Source organism: Passer montanus, unplaced genomic scaffold (assembly GCF_014805655.1).
Source record: "Passer montanus isolate IOZ18808 unplaced genomic scaffold, ASM1480565v1 scaffold171, whole genome shotgun sequence".
NCBI lineage: Eukaryota > Metazoa > Chordata > Aves > Passeriformes > Passeridae > Passer > Passer montanus.
This window is the reverse complement of record NW_024364382.1, coordinates 636,301-650,903: the sequence shown is the minus strand read 5'-3', so window position 1 is coordinate 650,903 and position 14,603 is coordinate 636,301. Positions and strand designations below refer to the sequence as shown.

Here is a 14,603-nt window from a genome sequence, read left to right as displayed (position 1 = left end):
TTCTTCTCTCCAAATGCACAAGTTACACACTGACTGTTTCACAGTTTCTTTGGTGACTTGAAAGCTTTCAAAAATCTGTCTCTTCCATTGTTTCCTCCTCACCTCTGTCTCAATTCCCTGTCTGTAAAATAGGGATAAGATCAAATTTCCGACCTCCAAGGGGAAAAGCATGAAGGGGAAAAAAAAAGGATTTTTTGACACATCAGAGAGAAGTGATGTCTCAGACATTTGTCAGTAGTACATGAAGAGCTCATTAAATGCTTATCAGTGATTAATCAACTTCTGACTTAAACTCTGTTGCTGCTTTTCCAATAGATGATTGTCAGCAGTAGGGCTGTTTCCAGGAGAGTGCCACAGAGCACTTCATGGGTACAGATTGGGGTCTGTGTCCTGAAAAGCAGGAATTACAGGAATTTGTGATTGTATTAGGTGATCAACAAAGCAGGGGTTCCACTTTAATGAGACAGCTAGACCAAAAGGTGTTTTGAAGCATATATGAAAAAAATAATAGAACAGCTGAAAGAGATCAATAATCATCTAGTTCAACTGCAAGAAGGATTGGCATTACTTATGTTTATTTCATTAAAATTGATTACTGGCACAACGTCAGTGTTCTGGGATCAGCATTTCAAACCCCTCTTGGTTGGGAGTTGAAAGGAGTTATGATTTGAGGTCACCCCTGTATTCAGAGGTTGAGGGCACAGAGTCTCTTCAGTTGTAAAATTGACTAGTATGGATCTACAACAAGACTTTCAGAAAAAGAAATCCAATCTGTAATTGGACTGTGAGCAGATTTTGTCAAGCTCCCAGCTACATGATGCAGCTGCTCTGCTGGCAGCTGATATTATTTCTTACCAATTTCCTGATGTTTCAAGGATCACCAGTATTGTAATGTTTGTCAGCAGACGTCGTGCTGCTTTCCCCAAGTTAGAATTCCCCATCCACATGATGTTTAAACCAGAATCACACATACCCATTTATTCCCAGGAGGCTTAGATGGACAGGATCGCTCAGGGAAAGCCCTCCAGTGCTGTGGCTCCCAGTTCTGCAGCATCTCCTTCTCACACTTTCATCCTGCTGTCATTTCTGCTTCCAGGCCTCCTAACCTGACACAGACATCTACTCAGTCTCCAGGGAGTCTTTGGTCTATGAGTTTGGCCTTACAGCATCTGAGCCACAATGTCATCACCTTGGGGCCCCACACATGGATGGCAAGGGAGGAAACAGGATAAATTGTGCTGGCCCCTGCTTTCTTGTGGTGAGATCTGCTCAGAAACTTCCAGCCTTTGTTCTGGGCTGGGAATGGGTTTCATCATGGGGAGGAGGGCACTTTCTATTCCGAGAGGAGAAAGCAGCGCCAAGGAAGGTTTTAATTTTCTGCCATCAGTGCAGAGCAGACAGTTTGCTGGCAGCTGCAGGGCTTGATAAACACTGCAGTCCTGATCCAATCTGTCACAGGGAGGGGGACTGCAGCAATGGAGCATGTTCTTATCCTGTGGGAAAGGGTCTTGATGGAGTGATGCCTAAAGATTTTTGCTTTTTATACATTTTTCATAAATTTGTAACTTTGTGGACTGTTAATACATAGTTATAATTTCTAGTACTTTTCTGCCCTCTCCCATAGTTTAACAAACCCTTAGAAATACATTCTTGAAATTCTGTTTATTCTTAATTTTTTATGCCTTCCCCTGCAATCAGGCACTTCTGCTCTGTTACAGTCATGCACCCTGAGGTCCTATTATGAAAATTTTCTGCTTAGTATTTTTCAAATGCATTGAGGGAGGGTTCTTGTTTATATGCCATTCTTACTTTTTTATTCCTTCCATCTTGCTGATGCTGTTTTTCCATCTTGTTACCCTTATCTGTTAGTGGTTCCCATTGCCTTTGCTAGTTCCTTTCTCTGCCTTGTTTTTGTTTTCCCATAGTAAGTATAAATTTAAATTCTGCATCCATTTGCAAGAGCTGCTGCTTCCTTCTGTCCCCCTTAATTTGATTAATATTTCCTTCCATCTTTTCTGCTTATTCAATTGGTCATGTTGCTGATTTTAATATCACATTGCTTTTTCCTGCTGTTTCTGAAATGCACTTTGTAAGAAATGGATCTGTGTCCTGCACCTTCATGGTCTCCCTGTCTATGTCCTGAGTCCTTTAGCAGCTTCAATGCCTTTATTTGACATTTCTCAGGTCTAAATTGGTAGCTTATGTTGTTTGAACTGAGTCAGGTGCCAGGGGAGTGCTGCACTGCTGCTTTTCCATTGCTGCCTTTCCCTCTGCCCGGCTTCCTTTCATCTTCTCTTCAGAGCAGTGCTGTGTTCAGCTTTTTGGTGTTGCTGTCACCAGATCCACCCTGCCAGCCTTTCTTTTTTCAGTTCCTGGCTCTTGCTCTTTTTCTGCTCAGCCATGGCTCACACTTCTCCACTGACTAATTATCTTCATGCACTGATGTTCTCTCCCAGTGATGAATTTTCTTCTTCTCTTCCATTACAAACTAAACTGCAAAAAATTCCTCAGCCTTTAAAGACTTGTAGGATCTTCTTCACCTCCTGCATGGGTTCTTCCCACTTTCACTTTGCCATCTTCCTAATTTAAAATGGGAAGGTTCAAAGTTTGGCTTATTTCTTTGTCCTTCATCTCAGGTGGATTTGACCTGTTTTAGCTCATTCCTCAAACTCTTTCCTCCTCCTGTGCTCATCTTGTAAGAGCTCTCTGCTTCCTCCCACAGGAAAGGAACAGGAAATAACTTCTTCTTTCTCTTTGCCTTGTTTCATTCTTCTCTTTCTTCTCCCCATCACTAATGCAGAAATTTCTTATCTATTTTGTTATTGCAATCTCAAGTAATACACTGAGGAGTTCAAATGCAGAGTTTCAAATAATTTATGTGACTAATTATTTGCTCTAGAAGGGAAGATGAAGTTTGTAGGTGGTGTTTGTACAACAAGCAGTGACTTTGCAGCATGGTGGGCTCTGTATCTCAGTCTCCAAGGCTACAGGCTGCAGCAAGAGTGAACTTAAAACCTGTAGTGCACAAAATCACTCAGGCACAAAGTAAGTGCTGTGAGATGTGCTAATTTTCTGTAAGCAACACTTAACCCTTATGTTTTGCTTCTCTATTTGAGAATTAATCAATTGTACAAATAAAACAAAGATCTGCAGTCGTGTGTAATACAGGTGAAGGATAATGTTTCTCAGAATCACAGAGTTCTGAAAGCTGCATATTGTCCATTGTGGCTGTGACAGGGGCTGCTGAAGCCACTGCAGGTCCCAGGGTTCCTTAGGTGGGAGATGTTGGATATGGAGCCTTTCTAAGTGCAGATCTGAACACGTGGTGGAACAGAACTGGGAAGGTGCTGAGAGTCCTTCACCTTTAACAGAAATGAAAACAGAAGATATTATTCTTATTCTATATTAGAATAGAATAGTTCCACTAGGAACAGAATAGTTCCACTATGAACCTGCAAGGCTCATCTAATCAAATTGCTCAACTGGGTTCAATACTCTCTGACCTGATTCTTTTAGGAAGACCACGTGAGGAGGATTTATTGTTTGGAAGCAAATCTACTTATTTGAAGACACTTGGCATTATGTAATGTGATTTACAGACATGCCCCAGCTTTTACACCTTCCTTACTTGTATTCCTCACCTCATGGACACTGCCAGTGGAGCCCATCAGAGAGGTTTTATAGTATTGCCTGATGAGCTTCTGGCAAGTGTTTAGATTTTGTAAGGCAGGCAAGTATAAATGCTATAAACTGGAAATTGTATCTTGTCTGCTTTGTGGACTTGTGACCCTGTGGCAAATTAGGGGCTGCCAAAGACTTGAGTAATAGACAGGATCCTGTTCTTGGTCATCAAAGAGAACATCACAGAGGAGAAGAGTATCACAAACTTTGAAATGTTAAATATAAAATTACACTACAGCTTGTAAAAAAAAAAATATTCAAAGGATAACTGACACCCTGGCTTTAAAATCAGTGACTGTATGCACCAGCTGTGGGACTGACATTCTCTGCAGTTACCTAAGGTGTCATTCAATTTAATTGAAAGGAAAAATCATCCCATGCAGGTGTTCATAAAGGTGATGTGAAAAGGGTTTAACCCATCTGGTTACTGGAAGAGTTCAAGGCCAGTTTGGATGGGACTTGGAGCAACCTGGTCTAGTGAAAAGTGTCCCTCTCCATTCAGGGAGGCTGGAGATAGATTTTTAAGTCCCTGTACATCCAAATTGCTGTGGAATTGTGACTGTGGTTATCCTTCCTGACTGGAGCCTTACTGAAGCTGAGCCACTAACATCTGCTGATCTCCTCTCCTACCCTAAATCATCTCCTTGTAGGAGGCTATTGGGTTACTAGAGCATAATTTTCTCTTTATAAATCACAGAATATTATTAGCTGGAAAGGACCCACAAGGATCCACCTCTTAAGTGAATGGTCCATACAGGGGTTGAACCCACAACTTTGGCATTATTAGCACCATGCCCTCACCAACTGAGCTAAAATCTTTGCTAATTACTCCCAATCACCTTTGTGCCTTCTGGTGTTTGGAAATGCTTTTCAGGAAGGTTTGCTCCATCACCTTTCTACGGACAGGGGTGAGGCTGACTGGCCTGTACTGACTGGCCTGTAGTTCCCTGGATCTTCCTTTGTGCTCTTCTGGAAGATAGGAGTGGCATTTTCTTTCTTCCCGGTGTCACGAGCCTTCCTTCATCACCAGGCCCTCTCAAAAAAAATCACGAGTGGCCTCACAGTGGTGTTACCCAGCTCCCTCACTACCCACAGGTGCATCCTTTTGTGTCTCTGCTAGAAGTGGTCCCTATGTCAGTCTGCTGCACTGAAGGTATATATTCCTTGCTCTTGAGCTTCCCTTTGGTCTCAGAGGCCTGCAATCCCTGGAGGCTGGTGTTCCACGTCCTTCAGCCCTGGGGTGCTTGCCCCGTTTGGTCGTGGGTCATGTTTTCCTTAGTTTTCCTGTTGCTACAGACATATCTGCAGAAGCCTTTCTTACTGCACTTCACCTCTCTTGCCGTATTTGACTCCACGTGGGCTTGGGTTTTTCCTACCCCTTTTCTTCTTCCTTGGATAACACTTCTATATTCTCCCTGAATTACCTGTCCATTCTCTCATCTCACAACACCTCTCAGTGGCCCGAGTTATTTCTGGATAATGAAATCATTGAATTGACTCATAAACCAAATGTTCTTCCTTCTTCTGCATCAGTTATGGCCCTTAAGGTTCTGTAAAACAGGATCAGAAAGTAGTGGTTTGTAGCCTGATTCTGTTCTTGGAGGAGCAACAGGGCTGGGATTTAACCTGGAGGACTAAGTAACTTTTAAAGTGAATAGTGGGCCCATATGTGCATTTTTAACCCAGGGGATGTTTTGGGATTGTGACTTGGATTGGATCAGGTGATGTTACCTAATGGTCACATGTTTGTCAGGTTATGTGCATCATGGTAGCTTAAACTGCAAGATAACAATCTGTTATTTTGGTTTTTTAAATAGCTCAAACATGATATGTTTAGCAGGCACTGGTCAGTGTCTGGGACTCGCAAGCAATGCTATACCACAGAGAACTAATATTCCTGAGGTCAGCATTGTGTCAGACAGAAACTCCCACAAGATGGAGCTGCACCATACCAGTATTCCAGTTCATTCTGCCTTCCTCTGGGCAGGCGGTCCTTGTCTGTGTGTGTGTCTGTGTGTGTGTCTGTGTGTGTCTGTGTGTCTATGTGTCTGTCTGTGTCTCTGTGTGTGTGTGAGTGATCCTCTCCACAGACAACTCCCCACCCTATTTGTGGTATCTGATGCATGCATACAGCACATTCTGCACAGACTGCCTGCTCGGTGTGGCACTGCTCCCGTTTGCTGTTGGCATCTGCAGTCCAGAGGATTTGTGGGATGTTGTTGCATCCCAGGGTACAACAGTTGTGGATGATAAACATGGTTTGTCTCAGGGAAAAAGAAGGTCAAGCCATTTGCATTTTTTTTCCCTGGAGAAATCATCAGATCTTACTTCAGACCTGCCACTGCATGGCAGACCAGAGCTTGAACCAAAGCTTAAGCATAGATAAATTTGGTGCAAGTGGGCAATTCCTGGACAGTACCCTCATCGCTGCAGAATTCTCCCGAGTCCCTGCTGCTGGGCAGGAGAGTCCAATGAAGTCGGCAGCATGTGGGTGAGATTTGACTCTACTGATCTCAGAGCCTTTCCTTCCTGAACAAACATTTTCCATTCTGAAATAATCACCTCACTATATATAGAAAACTCCTCCAAAGCAAAAGCCATGTTCTTTAGGAAGGGATAATTCACAAATTGTTTTGTTCCTTTCACCGGAATCAGTGGGTCCTTTGCCCTCGAGCTTGTACCTGTGTGTGCACACCAAAGGCACGTGTCACCTCATGCAGAAATACCCTGGATTTCCCCCTGCCCCTGCCCCCAGCCCGCGGATTCCGAGGCTGTGTCTGTAATCACAATCCACGGCATTTCGGAAACCACCCCCCCATCTTGCTTCCTCCCAGCTGATTTTCAGGGGAACAGAAGGAGACTTGTTTGCTACCAGGGAGGAAGTCCAGGCCTTAGCAAGCAGCTTTCTAAGAGGCACCGGTGAGAGCGGTGCGCTGCAGCCAGCGCTCACTGGCAGAGCTGCTGCCAAATGAGGTCACCCTGCTGCAAACGTGGATGGAGAGATCTCGGAGGAGGAGAGTGCAAGAAGCCAGTACAGGAAGTGGAGCAGTCAGTAGCACAGGGCTCGGCTCAGTCCGCTCACCCTCTGGAAATGTTGATTTCAGTTTTGCCTTGGCTCACAGATGAACATGTATTAGACGGTTTCCTTCTCATCATTATCCCATTCCTTTCCTCATACACCAACTCCCTGGTGTGACACAGTTCAGCCATCGCTTTGGGAAGGGCTCCATGGGGCAGGCAGCACGCAGGTTCAGTTCAGACACCATGACTGGATGGCACTGTCCACGTCCTTTGGGAATCACAAAGATCACAGAAGCCCTGGGACAGACTCTACCTCCTGAGAAAGGCCACAGACTTGTAGGATTGGAGAATACCAGACTGGAACTGATCTCAGGAGTCATGTGGTACAAGTTTTCTGGGCAAAAGCATGGTCTATATGAGCTGGCCCAGTACCCTTATTAGCCAAGATGTACAGCTTTGACTGCTAGGAATCTGTTATGTCTTTTTCATGGTTATTCTAGTGATTAATTCCTCCTTCCACTGAACTACTGCTCTTTCCATTTGTATAACTTCAGTTCCGCAGTATATCTCCTGTTACACCTTTATTTGCTAGATTGAAACATTATTATTATTGAAACAATTAAAAATTTTCATTCTTAGAGATCCTTAGAAATCATTACTTTTTTTAGTCTTACTAAAGGTCTTCACATGGAACCTTGTTCCTTGGATCTTGACTCATTCTTATGACTCTTCTCTGGCCATTTTGAGTTTTCTACAGTTGTTATAAATATTGAACATTAAGTTTGCATCGCTGAAGCTGCAGTAACAGAATTTCCCTGTTGTTCTGTGACCTTCTGTTTAGTCAGTTTATATTTCCTTGAAGATCATTAGTCAAGATACTAAAAACATTGTCAGAAATTCAAAAATTAATGTTAGTAGTGTTATTATTCCTTGGTAGGAAGTTTATGTGCTTAATAAGAACAATGTACTGTACAGATAGAACCCATCTGTACAGTTTGGTTTATAGGGCACCTGTAGGTTGGATATTAATCAGCTGAGGGCATATTGTAAAAAAAAAATAACATCATATGAGATGGTATAAACAGGAATATGACTTGCAGGATGCATGAACTAACATTTCTGGCTCTGTTGCTGTGATCAGGACCACAGCCAGACTGTGTCCAGTACTGTGTGCCAGTGCACCCCAGAGAATGTAGAAAAATTTGTGAACATTCAGAGGGAACAATGAGAGGTTCAGAAAATGCAATATGAAAAGATCAAATGCTCTGGGCAATTTAGGTTAGAGAAGAGTGAAAAGATATGATGATCACCTTAATTTGTAAAGGACAGTTCCAAAGAGAACAATCTACTTCCAGTGTTCATGACAGGTAGTAAAAGAAATAATGTTAAATAATGGTAAAGAAAATTTAGCACTGAATAGATTGACTGACAGGTTTATGAAATCTTCATTATGGGTGGACTTTTAGAACTAGCTAGGTGCACATCTGCGAGGTGTGGCAGTTGCTCCTAGGTTCAACTGAATCCTCTTTGAGGTGAGGGAATGAATCATCTGATAGCCCTAGATCTTTCTTCTTCTGTTTAAAACCTGCCTCTACTATGCTATTTTAAAAATACCTGCCAGAGCTTCACCAAATTTCCAAGAGTGTAAACATTCTCATCAACTAATTGAATTCTACCTGCTGTACCTTAAAAGCATCCATCACATGCAGCCCAGGGAGAGCACCTTACATTCAGGGCTTCAAGAACAGCCCCTATGGCACAGGAATATATGCCTGTTGAGAGAACTTTGTGTGACAGGAGCTCTGTGTCCATCCAGACAAGCAGGGAATGCAGAAGAACTCTTCCACTGTGAGGCTCAAATCTCTCTAGTTGGGTTGGATCCAGAAGCAGCTCACAGGAGCATTTCCTTTTGTCCTAACTATGAACACAGAGCTGAACAGCTGAGGTACCAGCTCCATTTGTAGGTGAAATAATCCTGCAGCTCTTTCTCTGTTAATGGATTTAATGCATTCTCTTTCACGGTTTTTAAGGGAATTCTAAATGGCAGAGGCAAACTTGGGATCTCACATGAAAAAGACTTTCTCTGTCTCAGGGAGAGCTGTCCCCACACTTTCCACCAGCCCCAGCCATGTATGTTCCTAGCAGGTGCCTTATTTTATTTTTAACCTCCATTCTGCATGGAGGAAGCCTTTGCTTGCTGCAAACATCCGGGAATCGGAGCCTAAGCACATCCTAGAAGGATTTCCTGTTTGGGACTTGGAGCCAGGCTTCAGCCTGCACAAGCAGAAGCCTCTGAGCCTCAGTCCTGCCATGCCATGGGCCAGGTGACCACTGCCTGCTTTGGGAGCAAGCTGCCATCGAGCAGGAAGGTGCCAAACTGCCCAAGCACTTCCCACCTGCTAGGGATGAGGACAGGAACATGCAAGTCCAGGCTGGGGAGGGATGTACCTGATTCAGGGTTCAGGGTTGGCGTGGTGTGGCAGAGCAGCATTGTGAGGGGTGGTATCATGGCATCCCACTGTGGTTGCCTGCACTCTTGGAGCATGCAGAGAGTGTGTTTTCTGTGCTCATCTCAGCTGAGCTTGGGCTCAGTTTGCCATATTTTATCACCTCCTACATTATTTCACTAATCAGTTCACCAAAGCACTGATTAAATGTGACTACCAGTAATGGTCTGCCCTGAGTAGGTGAATAAGATATTTTTGCTCTTGTTTCTGTGTCATATCTGCTCTCACAAAGCACAGCTCGGCTTAACCTCTTTCTACCAGTCCACATATGCACGTCAGAATGACTGTGGAAGGCCTCCCTGAATGTCCAAGCACATAATATGGCTCTGCTCTCCCCTCTCTTCCCAAGTTGCTCCCAGAATATCTAGTAAACTGGAAATTACTAGAAGACCAAAAGGAATCTGCTAATTTCTGTCTTTGAGTAGAGGGAGCACTTGAGAACCAAGTCTGAGAGGAAGGTTGTTTGATGATCTGGGGTAATGCCATGAGGCTGAGGTCTAACAAACTCATTGGTATTGAAGGAAGGACTGAAGGGAATGACCTTGGAAAATGCAGAGTGCTTGCCGTACTATAAAGGATTCAAAGCAGATTTTAAAAGAAAATGATAATTTGAAAACATGTCAGTAATGTGATAGGCCCTGTGCTCTTCAGCATCTTCATCAATTACTTGGATGCAGGAATGGAAAGGATACTGAGCAAGTTGGCTGTTGATATAAAACTGGGGGGAGCTGTTGACTCTCTGGAAGGCAGGGAGGCCTTGCAAAGAGACCCGGACAAATTAGATAGGACAGTCACCAACCAGATGAAGTTCAACAAGGGAAAGTGCGGGTTCTGCACCTGGGATGGGGCATCCTGGATGTACACACTGACTGGAAAATTAGATGCTGGAAAGCAGAGCTGTGGAAGGAGACCTGGGAGTCCTGGTCAGCAGAAAGGGGAATCTGAGTCAGCAGTGCCCTGGCAGCCAGGGGGGACATCCCTGTCCTGGGGGCAGCAGGCCCAGCACGTCCAGCCAGGCCAGGGAGGGATTGTCCCGCTCAGCTCTGCACTGGGGAGGCCTCACCTGGAATATTGTGTGCAGGTGGGCACTGCAATGTAAGAAAGATGTTAAACTGTTAGATAACCTCCAAACGAGGGCTAGAGATGGTGAAGGGCCTTGGGGCAATGCGAGGAGCAGCTAAGGGCACTTGTTCTGTTCAGCTGGAGAAGAGAGCTCAAAGCTGTCTACAACTTCCTCATGAGGGGCAGACACTGTGGTGACAGGACCCAAGGGAATGGCCTGAAGTTGTGTCAGGAGAGGTTTAGGTTGGATATTAGGAAAAGGTCCTTCAGCCAGAGGGTGGTTGGGCACTGGAACCAGGGTGGTGGTCATAGCACCAAGCCTAACAGAGGCTTCAAGGAGCATTTGGATAATACTCTCAGGCTCATGGTGTGGCTCCTGGGGATGGTGCTGTGCAAGCCTAGCAGTGGGTCTCGATGGTCCTTGTGGATGCTTTCCAACTCAGCATGTTCTGTGATTCTGTCATTTTGCCAAATTATGACAGAATAGCACATTAGACACCTTGATAGGTGGCTTTTTTGGGGCCAGGATCAACCTTTCAGTTGAGCAGACTATCTGAACTGCAGTGCTATTGTAACACATGAGAAATTATTTACTCAACTGAAGAAGACAGATATTAATATGAAAACTCTAAAATGTGGAAGACTGGCAAAAAAAAAAGAGTAAATTAAGAGTTTTACGCTTGATTAAATGCACAGTCTTTTCAAGGTCAGTTTTAGAGCTCCTCTATTTCTTTTTTTTTCAGTAGAGATCTCAGAAAAAAAAAAAGTACATGGATAAGGTAGCTTAGTGACACAACATCAAGAGGCATTGTGAGTATAGAAAGTGACTGGGACATCATAAAAGCAAAAAGCTATTATTAAGGAGTAGCATAACAGAAATGGAATGAAATTCATCAGTTCATAGTAGACAGTCCTGTGGTTAACAGGGGTGTCCAGAATTGCATAACCCAACCTCTCATGTGAAGACAATCAGCAATAATGGATCAGATCAGCCTCGGAAACTTGCAAGGGGATGAGATTCACTACTCTCTGAGTAGCTTTTTCCAGTGCTACACTATTCTCCCAGTGAAAAATAAACAGTCTCTAATCTTCATTCTGAATCTCTCAAGGTGTAAGTGTGGTCATTGTCATTGTGCCACTGTCTGCATTCGGTTCCATCATCTTTGTAATCTGCCCTTGAGGCAGCAGCAGGATGCTGTTAAACAGCCCCACTGCTTAAGCATCACCAGACCAAGAGAGCCCAGCTTCTTCAGTGTCTTGTTATAAACTGATCAGATGTCCCAGACCACTACCTACCTCCTACAGGGAGAGACAAAAATGTACAGAGGATTGCAGTTGTGGCTTCACAACATCCCAGCTGAAGGGGGATGATTGTTTCCCTCAGTCTGCTGCTGACCATTCTCTGAATGCAGTGGAGAACTTTTTTGCCTGATTTTCAAGGAGGGCATCCTACTGACTCTTCATTCCATGCTCATCCCTACTCTCATCTTCCTTTCAGCAGGACTGAGATTTAGCCAGATGGTTCCCAACCTGTAGCAATTTGGGGGTTATTCTGACTCAGATGCTGGACTTTGTACTTCCCCTTACTGAACTTCATGAGGTTTCTGCTAGTTTCTTTCTGTGAGTTTCTAGAAACCTCTTTGGACTAAAAAGCCACATATCAGTGACCCCTCCTAGTGTCATCTCCTGGAGTCTTGTACTCCATTGTCATCACAGAGTATCAAGAAAGACTGAACTATATTGGCTCCTAAATCAGTGCTTTGTATATTTTGTTGGCTGCTAGGCACCATCTCTGTATTGAGTCACTGATCAGTACCCTTACAGCCCAGAGGTGCAACCAGTGTTCAGCCCACCCAACGCTCCAGTCACTCAGACCATATGTCCTCAGGTTGTGAACTAAAACTCAGTGGGAGCAGCTGTCAAGGCACTTTGCAGCTACTGCTTTCCCTTCATCCATACAGCCAATCATTCTGTCAGAGAAGCTCAGGCATGATCTGTGCTCTGTGCTGACTATTCCTGATTGCCTCTTTGTTCTCCATATGGTCAGAAATGGATTCTGAGACATCATGCAGTCCCTGAGTTTTCCAGGTGTGGTGATGACCTTCACAAACTCGTGGTTCTCTGAGTTCCTTATTCCCTTTCTTAAAGATGAGTGTAATGTTTGAATAATAGAATCATAGAGTGGGATGGGTTGGAGGAGCCTTTAAGGGTCACCTACTCCAACCCCCCTGCAATGAGCAAGGACATCTTCTATTGCATCAGGTGATTCAGAGCCCCGTTCAACCTGACCTTGAATGTTTCCCCACCCTCACCATAAACATTTCTTCCTTATGCCTAGTCTGAACCTACAGGGTTTTTTAGAAACTATCATGTCCTGTCATCAGAGGCCCTGCTAAAAAGTCTGTCCCCATCTTTGTCATAATGTCCCTTTAAGTTCTGCAATGGGCTCTAAGATCTCCCCAGAGCCCACTCTCTCCAGGATTAAGAACCCCAACTTTTCCAACATGAGAGGTGCTCCAGATCTCTGATCATTTTTGGGGCTCTTCTCTGGATCAGTCCAACAGGTCTGTGTCTTTCCTGTACTGAGGACTCCAGAGCTGGGAGCAGTGCTCCAGGTGGGGTCTTTCCAGAGTTGAGTAGAGGGGAGGAATTATTGCCCTGGTCCTGCTGGCTGCACTATTGCTGACAGAAGCCAGGTGTCCTTAGCCTTCTTGCCCACCTGGGCACATAGTGTCTCATGTTTAGCCACTGTCAACCAGCACCCCCAGCTCCTTTTCCAACTTCCCAGCCACGCTGTTCCCAGCCTGGAGTGCTGCCTGAGGTTGTGGTGATTCAAGTCCAGGACCCAGCACTTGGCCTTGTTGAATGTCATACATCAGCTGATCAGCCCATCAATCCAGCCTGCCCAGACCCCTCTGCAGAGCCTTTCTACGCTCCAGCAGATCAAAGATCCTATCCAGTGTGCCTGAACCCATCAGCCTGCTCCTTGTCCTTTGTTACCAGTTTGCCAGTCAGGTTTATCAGCAGGGTACATTATCTTTGATGTTTCTTTTCTGGCTGACATTCCTGTAGAAACTCTTTTTATAATTCTTTGTATTTCTCACCAAGGTCAGCTTCAGTTGTGCCTCAGCCTTCCTCACAATTTCCCTACACAGCTGGGCAAGGTCCCTATGTTCCTCTTGGGATACCTGTTCCTGTTTCCACTGCCTGTGTGTCTCCATCTTGCTCTTTAGTTTGACCAGCAGGTCCTGACTCAGCTGTGCCAGTCTCTCACCTTCCTTGACTAATTTCTTACACGTAGGGATTGAGAACTGTTGTACTCTACACAAAATGTCATTAAAGGTCTGTCAGAGAAATAAGAGGCGTGATAGCCAAGTCAAGGCTGAAGTTGTTGGAACTGGAACAGGCACAAGATTGCAAGGACCATCTGACCATCTCAGAGCACACTGAGCCATGGCCTTCAGCAGATGACCTTAGCAACAGACCCTAGTCAACAGCAGTTTCTCCACTAAGAAATCAAAGAAGGTCCAGCAGTGGATGCTGGCCCTAGAGGCTGCATGGCTCCAACAGACACACAGACTGCTGAGACCTGTCTGGAGCAGGGAAAAGCTGCCTAAGTGGCCAAGCCAAGCTGAGGAGCCAGCTGCTGGTGGAGATGCCTGGACAGTCATCAGTATTGTTTTTTTCCCTGGCATAGACTGGTGGAGCCCCAGTCCCTTGTAGCACAGGCACATTGAGTGAGCCTGGACCAGGCTGGACCTTAGGAGCCCTGATGTGAGTCAAGGTGTTGGGAGGTCACAGGTACTTGAGCTCTGGGTTATGTGCTGAAGAAGCAACTGCGCTAGAGAGGAAAGAATGGTCTGTGATCACGTCCCCACATACCCCCAGCCTCGTTTCATCCCCTGCCCAGCCCTCTCCCTGCCCGGTCCCGTCCCACTCCTGCTCCGGTTCCTGCCAACCCCTTCCCATTCTCCCGGACTCCCGGCACCCACCGCTTCCTTCCATCCTTGTGTACCCCGGGTCCAGCCCTTTCTCCCTCTGCGTGCCGATCCTGCTCCCCGGCCCCTTGGAGCGCGGCCATACCGGCGCACCGCCCGCACCCCCGCTCGCCCGTCCGGGGCCGCCTCGAGGCCGCGCTCCGCCGGCGCGCTCCGGTGCGGGGCGGGGAGGGGGGCTGCAGAGACCTCGGCGCCGGAGCAGCGGGCAGCCTGCGGGACGTCGTGGCGGGGCCGGACCCTGCGGGATGTGAACGCCGCCGGCACGGGACGCGCAGTGTAAGTCCCAGCGCCGGGGCTCGGTCCCTGCCGGAGCCCCGCACGGTAGCATCGTCGC

The 14,603-nt window shown here is 45.7% G+C and overlaps 1 protein-coding gene across 1 annotated transcript in view; it reads left to right on the top strand.

The window, feature by feature from the left end:
• Window positions 1-14,432: 14,432 nt before the first annotated feature.
• The window catches only part of DCHS1 (dachsous cadherin-related 1), a 43,327-nt gene continuing 43,156 nt past the window's right edge, over window positions 14,433-14,603 (top strand). The window contains exon 1 of the mRNA XM_039704312.1: window positions 14,433-14,545. The gene's annotated coding sequence lies outside the window, so the exon portion shown is untranslated. The remainder of the gene's footprint in view (window positions 14,546-14,603) is intronic.